A 21,886-nucleotide genomic window follows, 5' to 3' on the forward strand; every position below is an offset into this window, starting at 1 on the left:
CCTCTACATGTACCTTTGCATAAATATTTATCCCATGTTGTTTCATACTTGCTTGTATACTTTACATTTGTCCACATTAGTGTTGTCTTTCATGAGTTCTGGCGATTTTAATACAAGGATATATATTACTGATATATTATATATATATATATATAATATAAATATATATTACTGATATATTTTAATACTAAGGATGTATATTACTGAGTAACTGCTTTTTGTAGTACCTTCTACAGGCAGTAATCTAATTGACACCCCAATGCTATTTGCTTTTGTTCCTAGAGAAAGTATTATATGATTACAGTTTTCATTGAACCTTGTTGATTTTTATATAAATAATGGGTACACTTTGCAGATGTTGGGTATGTTTGTACATGGTATAGTTTTTCTGGAGTCAAGAGAGTTTTGATAATATTGACCTTGTTCACTTTATGTCAAAACAATAAATCATTTTCCTTAGGAAAAATCCTCCCTCAGTCATTTACATTTTTTGTTATTCACTGAGATAGAAAGAATTCACTTTCATACCACAAATTGTTTTAAATGAGATACCTCTTCTATGTCTTTTCTGGCCAAAACAAATTTCTAATTCCACATCTTAATGGTTATGTCCATTTAAAAGTTTTCCCATCTGAGAACAACTGCGGTGTCTAAAACAGTACCACTGACATTAAAGCTCTCTTTTATTTCTTCTTCATTAGAACACAGTGTCCTATTAAACAAGTTAGTATTTACTCCAGTAGTTCTTTTTACTCTGTCAAACTTAGCCTAACTATAGAAGTTCTGCCTTTTGTATTTATCCAAGGAGTAAACCTCAGAACTTGATGTCTGCTGCTAGACTGGCCAGAAAGTCTGGTTCCTCATTAGCTTCTTCCTACATTCTGGAAGCCAATCTCAAATGCAAATCTTACATCTTTTATGGGGGTTCTGCAGATGTCAAAATGCCCTTCTTTCGTCCTAGCCCAACTCTTATTCCCAGCAGCTCTGTGTTGCTACTTATAATTAAAATTCATGAAAACAGACTGGCACTTGAGACACGGGTGGAAACAATTTGTGGGAAGGCATAAAATGTCAGGTGTATATTTCTCATGTTTACAATCTACTGTCATATAAGGACTTCATCTATGAGTAAAAGCAGTTTTAATTCTGTTTATGCTTAGTTTGAATATTTTAGGGGAGAATTCACAATAACTACCCTGATGTGAACTGAGCTCTAGTTTCATGACAGAAGATGTTTATTTCTTTTTAAGCTTATGGCTAATCATGTCAGATATTTAAAATTATTAGCTTGAAGGAGTTTTGGATAAAAAATAGAGGAAAAGTAAATTTTTTGAAATGTATTAGATTTGGAACAGTTTAAATGATGAGAAATCATTAATTGGTATTTTAGCAAAGTGTTTTTGAATAGGGATAGAGAAAATATGAATTCATTCTGACATATGTATGGCACTCATGCTAGCCAGTAAATCCCAGGCAGGAAGGAACAGCTACCGAAATCATACATTTTAAATTAATAGTTTATGTCCTCAAACCAGCCGTTTATTTATTCTAACAAGGTGCCAGACATGTACCAGGCCCTTCCATAAATTATTTTGGTGGATATGCCACATTCTCCTTAGCAATAGCTCCTAAACAGTGGTATAATAACTCATTCACCTTGATTTGGAGGGAGCAATTTGGGGGAAACATGAGAATTTGTTGGAGAAACTAGAATTTAAACCTAAACCTTGCTTTGAGTTGTATTTTAAGCCACTGTAGTCTAATATCTCCCATCTTTTTGATCTTTCACTGCCTGTTACGGCTTGAATATTTTTGTCCTCCCAAAATTCATGTTGAAATCTCACCCTCCCATGGTGATGATATTAGGAGATGAGGGGGGCCTTTGGGAGATGATTAGGTCATGAGGGTGAAGGCCTCGAAAATAGGATTAACACTTTTATAAAAAGGACCCCAGAGAGCTCCCACTGTGTGAGAACCTATCAAGAAATCAGCAGTCTGCAACCAGAAGTGGACTCTCACTAGATGCTGAATATACAAGGGCCTTAATCTCAGACATTCAGCCTCCAGAATTGTGAGAAAGAAATGTTTGTTGTTTGAACTACTAAGTCTGTGATTTTTTTTTTTAAATTGCAGCTCAAACCAAGATGCTACCCAAACTATCTAATGAGAATATTCAATGACTGTGAACTGAACTGAATTATGACTGATTCAGACAAGGTCTGATTTCCCTGTTCTGGTTAAGAGGCCCAGCGGAGTCAACCTGGCTGGAGAGGTGGGAAAGGATAGGACTAAAAGTGACTATTGGGCAGCTGCCTAAGTGGGACATTCCAATACCAGCTAAATCTCTGACCTTAAAGGGCCACTTGAAATAAATGGGATCAAATGGAGGTTGGAGAACTAGAAAAGAGAGTAAAATGCCTGTCTGATTAAGTGAAATAGAATTTCCTGCTCCTGGGGAACTTTTGTTAGCTTGTGGTATCTCCATTAAAAGACTGGCAATAGGAGAAAAAGCAAACACCTTCCCATGTAACAAGACTCAAATCAAACATTACCTCCTTTTGAAAACACTCCACACTCCTTCGTCCAAAGTGGAGCCTTACTATGCTATGTTCCCATAGCTCCCCGTTAATGTCTCATTGCAGAATTTACCTCATTTTATTATAGTAATTACCTACTGTATAGCTCCTGAGAGGACAGAGAATCTTTGCATTTATCTTTGTTTTCCCTTATTAGAAGCTGATTGAATAAATAAGTGATGAAATAAATTGCAACATATTTGTGAACTCTCAAGACTGAACATTATGGTTCATAAAACAGGTATGAAATATTTCACAACCTGTGATGAGCATCATGCCAAATTTCCTTACTTTTCAGATTAAAATGGAACTGGTTCTAGGTCCTACCTGCCAGAATTCAGGGAGATTCAGTGCCACACTTCTGCCTTCTAGCTATAGACTGTGTATATCGCCCACCCAATTCATATGTTGAAACCTAATCTCTGAGTGTGATGGTATTAGGAGGTGGGGCCATTGGGCAGTGTTTAGGTGATGAGGGTGGAGCCCTTATGAATGGGATTAGTGCCTTTGTGAAAGACCCTCAGAGAGCTGTTTTACCCTTTCCAACATGTGAGAACAAGTGAAAAGATGGCTGTCTGTGAATCAGGAAGTGTGTCCTTACCAGACACTGAAAATTTTTGAGCCTTTATCTTGGACTTCCCAGTCTCCAGAACTGAGAGAAATAATCTTCTGTTGTTTATTAGCCACCAAGTCTGTGGTATTTTTGTTACAGCAGCCCCTACAAAGACATTTCCCACCTCCTTCTCTTGGATCATCCATAATCCCTTAAGCAACAGATGCTTAAGCAACAGAATTCTATTCTCCAGTACCAGGGGCCCTTGTAAATCTTGACACTGTGCCTTCCTTTTCTTTTGCTGGAGGCATCAACTTTCCACTGTACCTCTGGCCCTGCTGCTTCAGGTATTAGCAACAGATAGGCTTATATTGTTTCCTCCTGAGCAGCATGGGACTTTGAATAAAGGTGGCACCAAAGGTTTATACAATTTGCTTTTTCCTCTATCACAGTCCTTTTCTCAGGTCCCAAGGTTAGTAACTAATGCTCACCTTTTCAGGAGCCTACAATCCATGCTCCCACAACGTCCTTCACCCAACCAAAGCATGTCTAAGCATCACTTTGTCTCTGGGATAATAACCACTTTCCCTTTTTTGAATTCTAGAATCTTCTCAGAGTGTAGGCATCTTTCCTTCTTCATCTTCCTCAAATAAATGGTACCTTCTCCTCCTTCTTCCCAGTGACGTTTAAGGGACCACTAAGAAGGACTTGAGCTTCAGAAACATAAGAGTCTGTTTACTGCCCTTTCTTGGGATTGGAGATAGGGATATATTTTATACCTTCTTGACAAATTGTCCACTCTATGGATAGGAGACTTTTTAATATATAATAAAAATTCAAATACAGGCTAAAGTATCACCTATATAGTAGATCACTCTGCTGTATCAAAGATGCATAGAACAAGAATGCATGCTTTTGTTAATTCCTCTCTTGCATAGTAAAAGGATTTCCTCTTTAGTTATAACCTAAACATAAAAATATACATCATAATGTTTTAACCATGATAATTTATTTTTTAGCTATTGCATAAAAAAAAATGTTCTGGTAGACAGTCCAGAGAGGAAACATTGGCAAGCTTGCTGACAAGGGCCTCACAGAGAGAGCTGAAAAAGCCACTCTCAAAGGGCTCTGTTGAAAGCAAGCAGCCTTTTATAGTCTCCTGATATCCTTGCTGTGATGATTTGGCAGTAACTTCTCAGGACCAGTGTGCAAGGGAGGGAGGTAAAGAAGTATCCCTGCAGTGTTTTACTTGGCTATGATTGCTCCATACCATTTTATGGCTGATAACTCAATGAGACTGCTTACCATTATATTAAGATGAATAACTGCTCATAAAAGCATTTCTATAGAACTGGAGGACCAGGCCAGGAGAAGTTGTTACATTCATACACTGTGTCATAAATTCTTCTGGGAATTACTCAGGTAATGCTGTTGAGACCAGACCACTGGCCTATCATTCCTTTCTCTCTCTCTTTTTTTTTCGGTCTTTTTGCCTTTTCTAGGGCCGCTCCCGCAGCATATGGAGGTTCCCAGGCTAGGGGTTTAATCAGAGCTGTAGCCACCAGCCTACACCAGAGCCATAGCAACATGGGATCCGAGCTGTGTCTGTGACCTACGCCAGATCCTTAACCCACTGAGCAAGGCCAGGGATCAAACCTGCAACCTCATGGTTCCTAGTCAGATTCTTTAACCACTGGGCCACAACAGGAACTCCCCATCATTCCTTTCTTTTAGGGTGAATTCCTTCTTTGGGAGAACATCCTAGGGGGTTTCCCTGCTCATTGATCTTAGTTAGGACCATTCAATAATGGTGAAATTCTAGAGTTTGGGGTTTAAAATTTTTCCACCCCACTGAAGACTCCTTGGCCTCTAGCCAAAGGCGTTTATTCCCTACTTAACTTGCTTTGAGTTGAACATACAAAGATGATATCTGTCAAGCCACAAACATAACCTGCTCTGTAATAATACCCTCCCACACTGTTATCTTGCTTTGACATAATATGAGTTCTAATCCTGTCCCCCTAACAGTAAAATGAAATGGTTTCACTCTATTGAAGCCATCATCCTCAATTGAAACTCACTAAAGTATCTATAGATCACATGCATTAGCCTGACACAGAGCTCTTAATATGAAGTTGACCTTTTTAAAAAACCCATAACTCAGAGTTTGACCTTATCACCTCAGGAAATTAAATTTAAAATCTGTCTCTACAGTTTCCATGTGCTTTTTTTTAAAAAAAAAAACTAAGCTTTTCTGAATTTGTGTTGACTATCAAAGGCATTATTTGCTCATCAAAATGAACCAAAACCAAAATCCTTTTCTTTCTTTCTTTACATAAAAAACTCCTTTGCTTTGGAAGGAACTCAGTGTGAAAGATAACATGGGTGTGGGCCTCCACATACCAAGGCCTGGAGGAATTCATTTTCAGAAAATTTAAGTTTTGGCTTAGGCTTCTGAATTCCATTCAGTACAGGTAATAGTGTGTGCAGGGTATGTGATTTGTACTGACGAGTAAGAGGCTCAGTCTTGAGTTAGGTAGGGAGGGAGGAAGAGCAAATATAAACAACCTAGAAACCTGCTTGGATCATGACAGGTGGCTGTTGATTAGGACAGGCATATAACTCACCTGGGTGCCTTAGTGGAAATGTCATTCCTTATTTTAGAAGGAAATTATATTCAGTGATAGAAGATACACTCTAGGGACTAAATAGTATTCTAATAACACATTTTAAGTGTGCCCCTTACCAACAGGATTGATTTTTAAATTAGTTTTTGACAAAGATCAAAATAAAAATAAAACCTGATAGCACAATGGTGAATCACTGAAAAGAAATGTGTAAAAGTGTGATGGAGGATTATGTGAAATACTCCCTGCTGCCAACAAATTCTATGAAATTATGGTTTTGTTTTGTTTTGTTTTGTTTTTAAGGGTACTTGAAAATAACTTTTAAAATTTAGTCAGGTATATGCAAATCTATAAAGACAGAAAATAGATTAGTGGTTGCATGGGGCTGGGATGGAATCTGGGATTGACTATAATCTGGCCTAAAAGATCTTTTGGGAGTGATTAAAATGTTCTAAAACTGGATTGAAGTGATAGTTACACAACTGTATAAATTCAGTGAAGATCATTGAACTGAACACTTGCAGTGGACAGTTTTTATGATATATAGATTATACCTCATAAAGTTTTTAAGAAAATTAACAAGATGCAGCCCCATGATATTGGATTTGTCAATGATTTCTTGGATATGACACCAAATGCATAGGCAACAAAAGAAAAAAATAGATACATTAGACTACATCAAAATTAAAACCCGTGAAAGGATGCAATCAACAGAGTGAAAAGGAAACTCACAGAATGGGAGAAAATATTTTAAAATCATATATCTGATAATGGGTTAATACCCAGAATCTATAAAGAACTCTTAAAGCCCATCATCAGCAAAACTAACAACCTGATTTAAAAATGGGCAAAGGTCTTGAATATGCATTTCTCCAAAGAGGATATACATATGGCTAATAAGCACATGAAAAGATGTTCAACATCATTAATGATCGGGGAAATGCAAATTGAAATTGTAACAAGATACCTCTTCACACATATTAGAATGGCTGTTACCAAAAAAAAATGGGAAATAACAAGTGTTTGCAAGGATGTGAAGAGATTGGAACCCTAGTGCATTGTGGATGGGAATGTGAAATGGTGCAGGAAACAGTATGGCAATTCCTCAAAAATTTAAAAATAGAATTACCATATGATCCAATAATTCCACTTCTGAGTATTTACCCAAAATAATTGAAAGCAGGGTCTTAAAGAGTATTTGTACAATCATGTTCATAGCAGCACTATTCAAAATAGCCAAAAGTGGAGTTCCTGTTGTGGTGCAGTGGAAATGAATCCGACTAGTAACCCTGAGGTTGCGGGTTCAATCCCTGGCCTCACTCAGTGGATTAAGAATCTGGAGTTGCTGTGAGCTGTGGTATAGGTTACAGATGTGGCTCAGATCTGGGATTGCTGTGGCTGTGGTGTAGGCTGGCAACTACAGCTCCAATTTGACCCCTAGCCTGGGAACCTCCAGGGTGAGGACCTAAAAACAAACAAACAAAAAAAACAAAATAGCCGAAAGGTGGAAACAAGTAAGTTTCCATCAACAGAAGAATAGATAAACAAAATGTGGCCTATACATCCAATGGAATATCACTAGCCTTAAAAAGAAAGGAGATTCTGGAGTTCCCGTCATGGCGCAGTGGTTAATGAATTCGACTAGGAACCATGAGGTAGCGGGTCTGATTCCTGGCCTTGCTCAGTGGGTTAAGGATCTGGCGTTGCCGTGAGCTGTGGTATAGGTTGCAGACGAGGCTCGGATCCCACGTTGCTGTGGCTCTGACGTAGGCTGGTGGCTACAGCTCTGATTAGACCCCTAGCCTGGGAACCTCCATATGCTGCAGGAGCGGTCCTTGAAAAAGGCAAAAAGACCAAAAAAATAAAAAAAATAAAAAAAATAAAAAAAAGGAGATTCTGAAATATGCTATAACATGAACCTTGAAGACATTATGCTGAGTGAAATAAACTCATCATAAAAGTCAAATATAATATGATTTCATTTACATAAGATTCCTAGAATAGTCAAAATTAGAGAGACAGAAAATAGAATGATGGTTGTTAGGGGCTGGAGGAATGAGAGGGGAAAGGGGAGTTATTGTGTACAGATTTTCAGTTTTGCAAGATGAAGTGTTCTAGAGATAAATGTTGGTGATGGTTGCATAAAAATGTAAATATAATTAATACCACTTAAATGTATACTTAAAATGTCTAGGATGGTAAATTTTACATTATGTATATTTTACCACAGTTAAATTAAAAGGATTAAACACTTTTTAACCGGATATGTTTGTCTGTTCTGAAACCTCTCAAACTGGCTTTATCTACTCTGGTTCTGGAATACTATAAGTTATCAATAAATTATGGGTATAAATGCATTCAGGATTGTGCCAATCAATTCTGACTTTTGTCCCTGTTATTCCTTTGTTTAGTTCATCTGTTGTCATGGAGTTAGATCTCACTTTGTATGAATACTCTCATGTAGATGAACTTCACAAATTCTGGTCCTGCAGTTCTGACTTGATGTTATTTTCACTAGAACACCACCAGATTATCTCAGATTCATCATAGATAAATGAATATTTATATTCTTTGTCTGTAAATAATGTCTTCTTGAATTCCCTGTTTCTTCCTTTGGTCCGGTTATTTTCCTAGTTATCATGTCTTATGTCTGTGGTGTCAATTGGATCCTACCTATTCCTCAATAACAATCATTGGTTTTTCTACCTTCATTCTTTTCTATTTCTAAACATACTGTACAACACTGACAGGTAAATTTAAATCTTACAACATTCAGACCAGGAGTTCCCGTTGTGGCGCAGTGGTTAACGAATCCGACTAGGAACCATGAGGTTGCGGGTTCGGTCCCTGCCCTTGCTCAGTGGGTTAACGATCCGGCGTTGCCGTGAGCTGTGGTGTAGGTTGCAGATGAGGCTCAGATCCTGTGTTGCTGTGGCTCTGGTGTAGGCCGGTGGCTACAGCTCCAATTCAACCCCTAGCCTGGGAACCTCCATATGCCGCGGGAGCGGCCCAAGAAATAGCAACAACAAAAAGACAAAAACAAAAACAAAAACATTCAGACCAGTTATTTCTAACCTACTTACCCAAAGTAATCTCTATTGTGAAGATTTTTTACTTCTCCCACTCTGCTCTATTTAATGTCTACATTCTTATTTTCATGTGCTTTACTCTCTTCCTTCCTAAATACAGTGGTCTTCTCTCTTTTCCACTTACTGATCTCTTCTTATCAAACAACCCTCAAAGAGGAGCCTTTCCTGACTGCAGCTTGTGGTCATCCCAGTCATCTCTGAATGGCTGCTTAGACACTCACTATAACCCCTTCTGGGACACACAGACTGAGACTGAGCCTTATGAGCTGTTAGCACCAGACAAAAGAACAAAAGCAAACCTAGGGTGGGCCTGGGATCAGATGGCAGGGCAGCATTGACGGGAGGCCATGAATTGAGATGGGATTGTGGTCAGGATTAGATAGTGAATTAGCACAGTAGAAGAAACAAATGTGAATAAAAAAAGGGACATGAGAGTCAAAGTCTTTGGAAAATCCTGAAGAACGATAAGGAAGATAAATTGGAGTCAATCCCAAGTACCCCAACTTCCAGTAAGAGCTCTGGTCACTGGGCCTTGTCTTATACACAGTCAGGCAGCAGAGCAGTTCACAGAAAAGTGTGTAAACTGTGGCTACTGACAGACATGGATCCTAGTCCCAGTGCCCCCGTGTACTGCCTGTGTGATCTTGGACAAGTTACTTGAACTTCTTGATCCTTATTGTATTCATCTCTAAAATAGGGATAATAACACCAATATCATAGAGCTTTTCTGATAATTAGACAAAATTAAATAATGTGGGTAAAGCTCCTGGTGTAGATGTTCAGTAACGGTATTAAACCTTCATTCTGGATAAAGTCATTTGCTCTATAGGTACTGAATGAAAACTGCCTTCTTTATGAGTTATAAAGATATCATCACATTATTGTATAAATAAAGTGTAGGTTTGATGAAAGTCAGTCTATATTTTAAGTGTGCAAGAAATACTGCCTTTCTTTCTTCCTTTTTCTTTCCTACATTTCTTTTTCCTTTTTCCTTTTGTTCTATTTAATTTTGAATCTGGTGTGGATTCGGTGGGAAATTTAGTTTCAGTGATTCTTGGGATATCCCACTTTCTTCAGTTTTGGGCCAAGAATTCTGAGTCTTTTAGTAAGGCATTATTTAGGAAAGTCTTGCTATCTTTGGTCTCTGTCTGTCCTGAATACTACTGAGAATCCACCCTGCCCAGGATTTCTTCAGGTCTTTTGCCACACTTGGAGTCCAAGGATCTTTGGTCAATCTAAGAACACTGGATCACTGTTCATTGTCATAAGAAGCCATATGGAAAGAAGAAAGGAAGAAGGAAGGAAGGATAGAAGGAAGGAAGAAGCTATTAGCTCAGGGATATGTGGATTTGCTTGTTAGGCAAACAATTATCCAAAGAAAGTCCTGAATTCTAGGCAGAAATGAAAATCTCTGAAGACAAAAGGAGAGTAGAGAATGGCAGAAGGACTAAAGCTATGGAAAAGCTTAAAGTTCCAAGTATTGTAGTGTTTTTATTTGCAGCTTGAACTTTCTCTTCCTCTAGTAGAAGAGACATGCATTGTTCAAAGGGTATTTCCAGTTGACTCAGACAAAGAGAACTTATGGGTTGTCTGAAGCAGAAGGAACACAATACTTTTTGCTTTAACCCTACTCTCTCTTGGTTACTTAACTTCATCTTTGAGGGCCCACCCAAATTTCTTCTGCTGAAAAAATGAATGTATTCTAACCACATTGTTAAAAAATATAGTGGAATTCTAAAGTTCTCTGGAATCATCTGATAGAGAAAAATGGTTTAAGAGGGTGGGCTTTGCTGTTTGAGAGTCATGACTATAAAAGGAAACAATTCAGAGTTGAAATAATTTCCTCCACCCAACTGTCATTTCTCTTTAGCTCTGCCTCTGTTATAGTCTGGATGACTTTCTGTACTGATTTACAGTCATACACTGGCAAGTCTTATCTTCTCCTTTATTACTAGTTTAGTATTCTTTATGGAACTGACTCAGCTATCTAGACATGTCTCTCTTCTTTCCCTGCACAGACATATTCTCTTTGAATGTAGTAAGCACCAATAAGAATTATTTACAGGTGAATAAAATACTCAACTTTAAGACCTCAAGAATTTCCCCTGAAGGTTATATTTATTGATCTCTCTTGGAAAGATTTGTAGCTCACATTCTAACAAACCAAAACTGCTTTTGTCCTAAAACATAATATTTAAAATGTTTTGCTATTGTGCTTAAGTCTTTTAATCTCACAACAAGCCTGAAAAGTAGATATTGATATTATACTACTAGAGAGGGAAACAAAGGCTCAGAGAGGTTAAGGGGTTTGTTTAAGAGCATTCAGTCTACTAAGGGGCAGATGCAGGTCATGATTCTAAAACCCACCTCCATGTATTTTCCAAATACTTTAAAAAGAACTAACAGTGATTTCCTCACAGCTGAAGAGGCACATTGGTTTATGAATATCCACGAAGGAAGAAAAACAATAACAATGAATTTAGAAACAAAACTTCCTCCTCCTAATTCGGTCCAAACAGTTTCTCTGACTTTAAGCATTTATTTCATGGCATATAGCATTGAAATCTAGCCTTGAGTTTGTATTTGTGATGTTTACACAGTTTTGCCAGCAGTTTTCAAACACTTTTAAGCAATAGAAGTTTTCAGTGAGAGAAAAAGGAAAACCTATTCAATATAAATATTTAAGAATGAGGTTGTCGACCCTATCCCATTAGAACTATTTAAACTGGAAATAATAGTTTTTTGCTTTCAGCTTATTCTGAGTAACAACTATTTTCAATGTGCCTTCCATAATGATTTCCAATTCTCAGTACACTGAAAACCCTTTCAACAATCTCTACAGGAAAATGAAGTCTGCTGTTTGTAAGGGGAGGAAAAAGATACCAGCATTGCATACTGACTGTTTAAGACTCTAATAAACATTCTATGGAATGTCTCTTGCATGTATATTACGTTCTTCATCCACAATGACTATGTATTTGAAGATTAAATTCATCCTTTTTTCCCTTGTTGAACACAAGTATCTGTGTCAGGACAAAACTTATTATCTGTCTTCGGAAGTCATTTTACCTTAAGAATCTCTTCTTTATTGATTACTAAAAAAAAGACTTTTGGAGTTCTTGTCGTGGTGCAGTGGTTAACGAATCCGACTAGGAACCGTGAGGTGGCAGGTTCGATCCCTGCCCTTGCTCAGTGGGTTAACCATCTGGCGTTGCTGTGAGTTGTGGTGTAGGTCGCAGACGTGGCTCGGATTCCGAGTCGCTGTGGCTCTGGCATAGGCCGGTGGCTACAGCTCGGATTAGACCCCTAGCTTGGGAACCTCCATATGCTGCGGGAGCGGCCCTAAAAAAGGCAAAAAGACAAAAAAAAAAAAAAAAGACTTTTTTTTTGTCTTTTCAGGGCCGCACCTGCAGCATATGTATGGAGGTTCTCAGGCTGGAGGTCTAATCAGAGCTATTGCTGCTGGCCTATACCACAGCCACAGCAATGCCAGATCCGAGCCGCGTCTGCGACCTCTACCACAGCTCAAGGCAATGCCGGGTCCTTAACTCACTGAGTGAGGCCAAGGATTGAACCTGCAATCTCATGGTTCCCAGTCGCATTCGCTTCTGCTGTGCCATGATGGGAACTCCCCAAAAAACTGTTAAGCTAAAAGAAGTCTGCCATAGCCACAGCAACGTGGGGTCCAAGTTGTGTCTGCAACCTATACCACAGCTCACCGCAATGCTGGATTCTTAATTGATTCTAGTAATTATGGAGAATAAACAAAATTTTGGATAAGAGCATATTCTTTACTTTTGGTGAATAGGTGCAGTTTTTTTGGTTGTACATATATAGTTTTATTTATTTATATACATAAATAAGCTGCATAAATAAAATTATTCAGTCTTTAAGTAGGATTTTCTTATTGGAGTTCATAGTTTAGGAAATGAATGAAAACTTGATTTAAAAATCTATGTCTTAGAGTTCCCGTCGTGGCTCAGCAGTTAACAAAACCAACTAGCATTCATGAGGATGCGAGTTCCATACCTGGCCTCGCTCAGTGGGTTAACGATCTGGTGTTGCCATGAGCTGTAGTATAGGTCGCAGATGTGGCTCAGATCCTGAGTTGCTGTGGCTGTGGCTGTGGCAGGTGGCTACAGCTTCGATTGGACCCCCAGCCTGGGAACCTCCATATGTCACGGGGACAGCCCTAAAAAGACCAAAAAAAAAAAAAAAAAACCCAAAAAACAAAAAACAAAGAGAAAACTATGTCTTATGGAAGACGAACTTACTGTTACCAAAGGAGAAGGGGGGAAGGGATAATTAGGAATATGGGATTAACGGATGCACTGTACCACATGTAAAATAGGTAAACAACAAGGGTTTACTGTGTAGCTTAGGGAACCATATTCAGTATCTTATAATAACCTGTAATGGAAAGGAATCGGGAAAAAGAATATTTATGTGTGTGTGTATATATATGTATATATATATATATATATATGCACTTCAGTGTACACTTGATGAAACTAACACAGTATTGTAAATCAAGTATATTTCAATGAAAATAAAACTTAAATTATCATTATTGTACCTATGTTTGGTGGGCTTCTGTAAATTATAATAAAATCTTTTTGCTGGCAAATATCTACAAAATTATAAAAAGATAAATGAAGGGGCGTTAGTAGGACTATTATACAATTTAAAGCTATTTCCAAGGATGATTGAAATTTGACCAGTTCAACTCCTAGGATCTATCACTTTTGAGGTGGAAGCCTGTTTATGGGTGGGTGGGTGTGCACACATATGTGTGCCTATGTGTGTCCACATTTGCAGAAGATGACACTGTAAACCACAGATCACAAACTTGTGGTTGTTATCACAGATGTGTATTGATTTCCTAGTGCAGTGTTTTACACAATCAAATTTGTTGCAAATATAAATCAGCAAATATCAATAAAAACAGATTTCTGAAATCTCTTAAAAATCAGGAAATGTGACAACATTGAATTTACAGTCTATCATGGCAAAAATTGATGGGAGTTAGGGAGATACTGCAGAAATAACTGGGGCCTGTACTTTCCAATTGTTCCCCCTCCCCCCTCATTGCTGTATATTACCTCCCTGGTTTCTGTGGGTCTTTGAGTTTGAGGCCCTTGCTTTGAAGAAAATTCTCTGACTTCCTTTTAACGTGCTGTATTAGTCATTGACTTCGCGGATGATGACACAGATAAAGAAGTATCAGAGGAGTTTCAGGCCAGCTCAACAGCCATGTGTAACTGAAGGATACCTGTTTAGGAGCTCCAATAGCCCAGTTACTTGGGACTCATGGGAGGAAGAGCCATACTAGATAGGCAAGAACACCTTTCCAGATCCTTTCACAGATGAGAAGAAGGGAATTTGTCAAACTTCACCCATCCTTGAAAGTGGCTTGAAATTGTATAATAGTCCTATCTTTTACTCTTTTATGAATTTATTATTTTGTTGATATTTGCCAGTGTAGGGATTTTATTACAATATACAGAAACTGGAGTTCCTATTGTGGCTCAGTGGAAACGAATATAACTAGGAACCATGAGGTTTGGGGTTTGATCCCTGGCCTCCCTCAGTGGGTTAAGGATCTGGTGTTGCCATGAGCTGTGGTGTAGGTTGCAGATATGGGTCGGATCTCTCATCAATGTGGCTATGGTGTAGGGCAGCAGCTGTAGCTCCGATTGGACCCCTAGCCTTGGAACCTCCATATGTGGCAGGTGTGGCCCTAAAAAAGTAAAAAAAAAAAAAATAAAAAATATACATAAACCTTCTGAATATGGGTACAATAAGGACATAGATTTTTAAATAAAGTTTTCATTTATTTACATAAAGCTGAAGGCCTGGATTGGAAATACAGCCCTTGTTTTCTTTCTTATTCTTACCTCTGACAGTGAAGTTTCTGACTGCAGATTTGTTCTCAGTACATTTGTTTATTAATACAAGGATATATTATTTCAGTGCATATAAACAGGCAGGCTCGGCTTATATGGAATAAAACAAACTAAGGGAAATTTGGCAATTATCCTGATAATTACCTTAATAAAAACAGTAGATCTAGTTCTGTTCTGTAATGGATATTTTGGTTTAAAATTAGTCATTACTACCAGTCCTGAATTAGTTAACTAAGTGATTTTGCAAAGTGGCAGAAGTCTCCTTCAAGATGAAATCAGTATTCCCTGCTTAAGCTTTAGATGGATTAATTTTAGAAAATTAAGCTTACAGAATTCCTTGCTGAGGGTCCTCTGAACTTAACTTTAGATCTGTAACGGATGTCACCACTTCAAAGAACTCTATTTCTGTGTTTTAGCCACTCCTCTCACCCTTAGGAGAGTATGTGTGTGAGAGAGAAGGGAAGCCAGGCATGGATACATGAGCAGGCATGGATACATGGTACACGGAATGGCTGTGTCTCTTTAATGAAATGCCTCAGCTTCCCTACTGCCCTCTGCCTAAATTTGGGTTCTAAGGGAGATGATAGCTATTAGGAAGTGCCAGTCCCACTTGCAGATATTGTTACTCTAATTCTGCCTAAGTTGCAGTTTCTAGCTTTGGGTCATGACCCTAAACAGGAAGTGCCTCTGAGTTCCTCCAAACATGGTATGCGGATGAGGGGGTGGAGTTTAGCACACAAATACCTAGCTGCCAACTCTTCATGTTTACAAGAGATCAAAAATATAGGTCGCTTAAGGTCAGGAATACATCCTTTCTTTTCCTTCCCAGGAGCAAATAGTGTTGTCTTACACTCTAGGTGAAATACAGACTTCAACTCGAGAGCTATATTTGGATTGGAGTTTCTCTTTAATGCCACCCAAACACATTCTATAAGTGCTATGAGCCTCAAAGAATTAGAAGAATAAAATGACTTAGATTTATCATGATATAGGTTTGATCAACTCTCTCGGGGGAAGTTTAAAGCCAACCAAAACATTGATAAATGGGGAGAAGGAGTGAAAATATCTCGTTTGTTTTTGAGGTGCAACTAATATTTGAGTATAAATTAGTGTTTGAGTAGAATGGTAGAAAAACAAAAAAACAGGGCTGACAGGTGTCTCAGAGGTCATGTCCAACCTTCTTCCTGAGGATGCATGAATCACCAGCCCACTCCGATTCCTTCTCTCTGAGCTGCCGTATTTTTTTTCAGGTTTTGCTACTTCAGGAAACCACAGTTGTTTGCAGATAGAAAAATTACAGCAGCACTGTAATATGAGAGAACTGTTTCTTCCCCCTTGTTAATTAACAGTATCTAGTATATAACAGGCCTTGCACTATTTAAAAAAAATGTTTTTTGCTATCAAGAATTTTTTTTAGAAAAATCAATTTTTTGAACTTTTACAACTATCATGTTTCCTATATATCTAGGAATGGTAATAATGTTCCTCTGGTGAATAGACTTGGAAATGCAGTAAAATGCTTTCTTTACAACATTATCATTTTCATTATTTGAACAAGTGTTGATCCGTATAAATTATTTATCTGAGCACTGAGAGCCATCTCCCTAGGTGCAAGGCAATATGTTAAAGATTTGCTATCATGGTAGTGAATGAGGGGGAAAGGGGAGAAGTACATTTTGTGAGTTATAAAGTTTTAGGAACATTAGTTGCCATGTTTGCATTTGAAAATGAACTCTTGGTGAAACACATTGTGGAAAAAACATGGAAACACAAATTCATTAACAAATACATAAAAATAGTGGGGGATAAAAACCCCAAACACTGGTAATATGCCAAGTATGATCATCAAACAGAAGATTAGAGATGGTCCTTAAGGCAGAGAAGGATTTAAACTATGGAAGAATTGGCTGGCTCATGCTTCAATTTGATTTCAGACATAATGTGTCTATCAGCCACAACTTTTCTGAGGGAAAGGAGAAAAAATGAGGGGAAAAAGAGAGTGTACAGAGGACCAGCACTTAAAATGCCTCTTCCCATACTTACAAGTGTCACTGAATCTTGTTGTAGTTGTCTACAGGCAAGGCCTAGCTTCCAAGAACAGCTAAGTAGTTCCCCTACTGCAAATAATTGACAATAAGTACACTTGTTATTCTAATGTCTACATATATTAGTGTTAGTGCGTTTAATGCTTTCTTCAAGCCTGTTAGGTAGGCATTATCATTAAATCCTATTCTACAGTTGGAGAAACTGAGGCACAATGAGATTAAGTATCTTGTCACACAGCAAGTAGAAGAGCCAAGAACTGAACCTAGGCAATTGAGTTCTAGATACTACACTCTTACTCACTATGCTAAATGACCTCTCAAAGATTTAGTTCTGTGTTTTATAAAGTCTGATCTAACATTCACCTGCATTAGACTTCCTAGGGTGCTTCTTAAAAGTTTCCTAGGCTAGTATATTAGAATCTCTAGGAATTGGGCTTAAGAATTCCTACTTAACGACTCAATTTTGCACACTGAAGTCTGAGAATCACTAATCTGAAAGGTGAGAGAGGGTGGTGGAGAGAAACTTTTTTGTCTTCAGAGCCCAGAAAGGCATGCTATTACACTTTCCAGATTTTGTATGTAAAATCAGGTCATCTGTAGCTAGAGATAGATTTACTTCTCCCTTTCTAATCTGTATGCCTCATGTTTCTTTTTCTTGCCTAATTGCCCTGGCGAGAAACTCTAGTATAATGTAGAATAGAAGTGGTGAGAGTGGACATCTTTGTCTTGTTCCTAGCTCTCTAGGTTTTGAAGGAAAGAATTAATAGATTGATGCTTATATATTAGAAATTAACTATTACATTTCTGTACCTTATTATCTTCCATTCCTAATCTGGATTTCATCAAGAGAAGCTTACACAACAGAAATATCAAATTTACTTCTAATCCATTCCCAGAATGGAGTGTGGTCTTCCTGTTAGGGCCCCAGGCAGCAGAGCCAGACACATAGAGATTTTTAGTAAACTCCTACTGAGTATGCGTGAAAGTCTTCAGCTTTTGCCCTCCAAACTAAATGTGGAGACAGAGTATCTCAGTGATCTCCCCTTTATGGAGATCTGTTGAAGTTAAATGAGGAATATTTTCAAATTATACATGTCTTAGTCCCATATCTGCTCTTTAGCCTGTGTCAGTATGGGACCTGGGATTTGCATTTTTATAAAACTCTTAGACAATTATAATCTCTCCTCTAGTTAAGAACTGCAGTGTAGAGGCCTAGTTTTAGAGATAAGTTAATGTTACCTGATTCCTCTGAAGGTCAAGGTCCCCATGAATAGTGCTCTCATAGAGATAAAGAAATAAAGAGGCTGTTCCACTTATTGTGACTACCCAAATTACTTCCAAACTAACTGTGATAAATCAACCATTAATGATGCTCACAGATTCTGTGGGTCAGGAATTCAAACAAGGCTTGAAGTGGATTACTTACTCTACATCATGAAGTCTGAGACCTTGGGTGGAAAACTTGAAAGCTGGGGCTGGGATTAGCTGAGGTTCATTCACTAATATATCTGATGGCTGATGTGGTTGTCGACTGAGACCTTAGCCCAGGCTGTCAGCTGGTACATTGTCTATATATGACCTCTCTATGGGTCCTGGGATTCCTTACAACAAGATGGCTGAGTTTCAATAACAAGAGTACCAACAAGGCAGAAATTATATTGCCTTCCCGAACTAGCCCTGGAAATCATGCAGCAGCATTTTTGTTGCATTGGCACATTAGAGGGAAGTCACTAAAGTGAACCATATTCAAAGGAGACAAATTAAGCTCTTTTTTTTTTTTGTGGAAGAAGTGTCACAGGATTTGCAGGTCTATTTTAATTTTTTAATTATTTGTTTATTTATTTATTTAATCTTTTTGGGGCCACACCCGTGGCAATGGAGGTTCCCAGGCTAGGGGTCAAATCAGCGCTGTAGCCGCTGGCCTACATCACAGTCACAGCAACTGGGGAACCAAACCACATCTGTGACCTACACCACAGCTCATGGCAATGTCAGATCCTTGACCCACTGAGTGAGGCCAGGGATTGAACCTGCATCCTCATGGATGCTAGTCAGATTTGTTTCCGCTGAGCCATGATGGGAACTCCCTGCAGGTCTATTTTAAAACTATCACAGGTGCTGTGGAAAAAAACAATATAATAATAATAATAACAATAATATACAACGTTATTGGGCACTTATGTGCCAGATTCTTTTCTGAACATTCTATGTAAATTATCACAGTCCTCTCACAACCCTATAAGATAGACAATATTATAATCTCTATGTTTAAGATAAGGAATCTAAGCTTGCCTAACTTGCCTAAACTGAAACTTGCCAGAAGATTAAAACCCAGGCAGCCTTGCTCCAGAAATATTTTCTTATTCACTACTACATGCTACATAACCAAGAGCTGTGAAGTCTAGGCCAAAGCACTAATTATACTCCAAGTGTTTTCTATGCTCAAGACCATTCTGAGGAAAAATGACTTCTCATCTTGTCTTTCTAGTCTATCCTGATTGACCAGGGAAGGACCTCTTTCTGTAGCCATCATCTGTATTAACCCTAAGGTCTGGAGGCAGAGCACTATAGAACTGCTGGAGGGTTACGTCAGATCCTTCCACCCAGAAATTGAATGTAAGTCTATCTACGGGTAGTCAGTTGTTTGTCAGTGGGCAGAAAACAGGAGACACACAGAAAATAAGTCAGGAAGCCAACATAGGAAGCAGAAACTCTGGGAAACAGGAATTAAAAGCAGACAGGAGAATAAAGAGATGCGTATTTATATAAACAAAAGCAGTAAAAGCAAAGCCAGAGAAGAGAGTAGTTAGTGCCCATAGTACTAAAGGACTAGAGCAGACAGACAGACAGATGCTGATGTCTAAGACACGTTTGCCAGAGTGAAAGTGGCAGGCTGAGTATATATTTACTAGAACTGCTCTTACGTATCTGCAGTGTTTAGCTCTCAGTGAAATTTGTCTGTGCTGCCACTGGAGTTCCCCTGCCCCCCATGCATCCTCATTATCTGAAGTAATGTCAGCCTCTCTCTTTCTGTTCTTTACACTCAAATGCCCTCATTCACTGACTGTGCCACTAATGAGTCATGTGGTCTGGGATAGGTCACTTCCCTGTTTGCTTTGGTTTTCTCATTGATAAGATATGCATTGGATGATTTCCAGCTCCGAAATTTATTATTCTGAACTTTGGCATGAAGAGGGTCACAGTTGGATTGCAAAGTCATGGCAATTCCCCCACCCTTGTTATTCCCGACTTCCTTTTCAACAACAGTGACTTAAACTCAAGAATTCTGTCTCATAAGAAATCCAACTGCAGTGCCAGGGTGCAAATTAGCTGTGCAGCCTCCTGGCAGCCCCCATGCGGGCTCCCCCAGCTCTGTGTGGTATTTTCTGTTGAGCCAGCAGGCATGTGTTTGCTGACCCTGTCTTCTCTCATTTCACAAGAGGCCTCGTTTGCTGGAGAGAGATGAAAATAAACTATGGGAAGTTGCAAACACGTTGATGGGAACTGAGGCAAAACGTAGAAAGGCCTCTGGTTTTGTGTGGTCAGAGGTGACGGTAACTTCTGGCCAGGAAGGAAATTGGGAAGGAATGGTTGTACAGATTATACTTAAAATTCTGTTTCATCTCAAGCAGAATTTGCAGTAGAACAGACCAACATTTGCATTTCAGAGAAATGAAAAAGACAGAATTTTGGACCTGGAAGGGCCCACAAGTACTCTTGTGTTAACCTCTACCTCTTACACACTTCCATCCACCCTTTCCCTACATGAGTTTGAATTTGGAGGAAATCATAGGCAGAGCTCCAGATGGAACATTTGGAGACCTGGAAATAGTTTTGGCTCTGAGGTCAGCTTACTGTGTGACTGTGAACAAGAATTTCTTGGGGTTCTCAGTTTTTCCATTTGTATATTAAAGATGGTACTTTCTGTCTTTTGCTTATGTCACTAGAATTTTGTGCCAATTAATGAGATATTAGTCTCTATTTTCCTCGTTTCCCCCACTTTGTACTAAACTAAATGTTTAGGGAGAGGTACAGGTTAACTCTTTCAAACCTCCAGGGAATTGTTTTATGAATCACTAGTGTATTGAACTAAATATTATCCTCGTATGGTCCATTTAGAGAGAAGAGCACCAGAAATGCATTGAATAGTCTGAATGTTACCCTAGAGAGCTGAAAGAGTTAATGTGCTTGCTTCTGGTAGGGCTGATTTGATGCCAAGATATGACATAAGACATAGGAGAAAGAGAAGGCTAAAATATCTTTACTTGAGGGAAAATTTAGCAATCCATTAGTAACAACTGGATCATACTTCCCTTTTACTGCCTCTTTCCCTGCCCAGTCACACACACACACACACACTCACACTCACACTCCCATATCTTGGTATCATACTACTGACTGGAATGGGGACGTCAAACTGAGCTGAGTGGAAAAATGCTTTGAATTCTTATGAAAGAAATAAATACACCTCTCTCTGAATTGTCTGTTTGTATTCCACATTGGATGGTGGCATTTTTTTCCTCTCTTTTCTCCCCCTATTCACAGAAACTCACCTAAGGGTTATGGCTGATTTATTTCAAACCTGAGATCCAGTGAAGAAATAGGCTTCTGTGAGTATACTAAGAAACTTAGAATAACAGGTAGTAAAACTCCACTGTTTGCCCATTAGCAGGAGAATAATGTCAAAATTCCTGAAATTGAAATTCAAGGAACTTTTTGGTCTGTTTCCAACCTAAGAATACTGCCAGTAGAAAGGAAACTTCTTTGAGTGAAAACATTGTCCACATTGTTGGTTATAGCAGGGCATCGTGTTGTCTGTCATTGTCAACCTAAGGATGTTGAAAACCAAGAGTGGTCTGATGTGCCAATGTATTTGAGAACTTATCTGTTATTATGGCAGAACAGCTATAGGCTCTCTTTCCATGTTCTTCTGGGGTTTTTCCTGTGTTTTCATTCTTTGTGCTTACTCTTCTGTCACCCCTACTCTCTTTAATTGACTGAATGAAAATTACCATGAAAAATATTTTCTTGTTAAAAATTTTCAACATTGTTATAATTCTGATTAAAGTGACCATATTAAGTCCTCAGGG

At 38.5% G+C, this 21,886-nt stretch overlaps 1 protein-coding gene across 13 annotated transcripts in view; it reads left to right on the forward strand.

The window, feature by feature from the left end:
- TMC1 (transmembrane channel like 1) overlaps window positions 1-21,886 on the forward strand; it is a 397,188-nt gene that overhangs the window by 81,166 nt on the left and 294,136 nt on the right. The window contains exons 3-4 of one of the 13 annotated variants that reach the window (XR_014841738.1): window positions 2,134-2,217; window positions 2,734-2,817. The exons of the other annotated variants lie outside the window; for them this stretch is intronic. The gene's annotated coding sequence lies outside the window, so the exon portion shown is untranslated. The remainder of the gene's footprint in view (window positions 1-2,133; window positions 2,218-2,733; window positions 2,818-21,886) is intronic. 13 annotated transcript variants of the gene reach the window in all.

Source organism: Sus scrofa, chromosome 1 (assembly GCF_054392235.1).
Source record: "Sus scrofa isolate SSC_HxYL_T2T_F1_AM1 chromosome 1, Sscrofa_HxYL_maternal_Yorkshire_Landrace_v2.0, whole genome shotgun sequence".
NCBI classification, from domain to species: Eukaryota; Metazoa; Chordata; class Mammalia; order Artiodactyla; family Suidae; genus Sus; species Sus scrofa.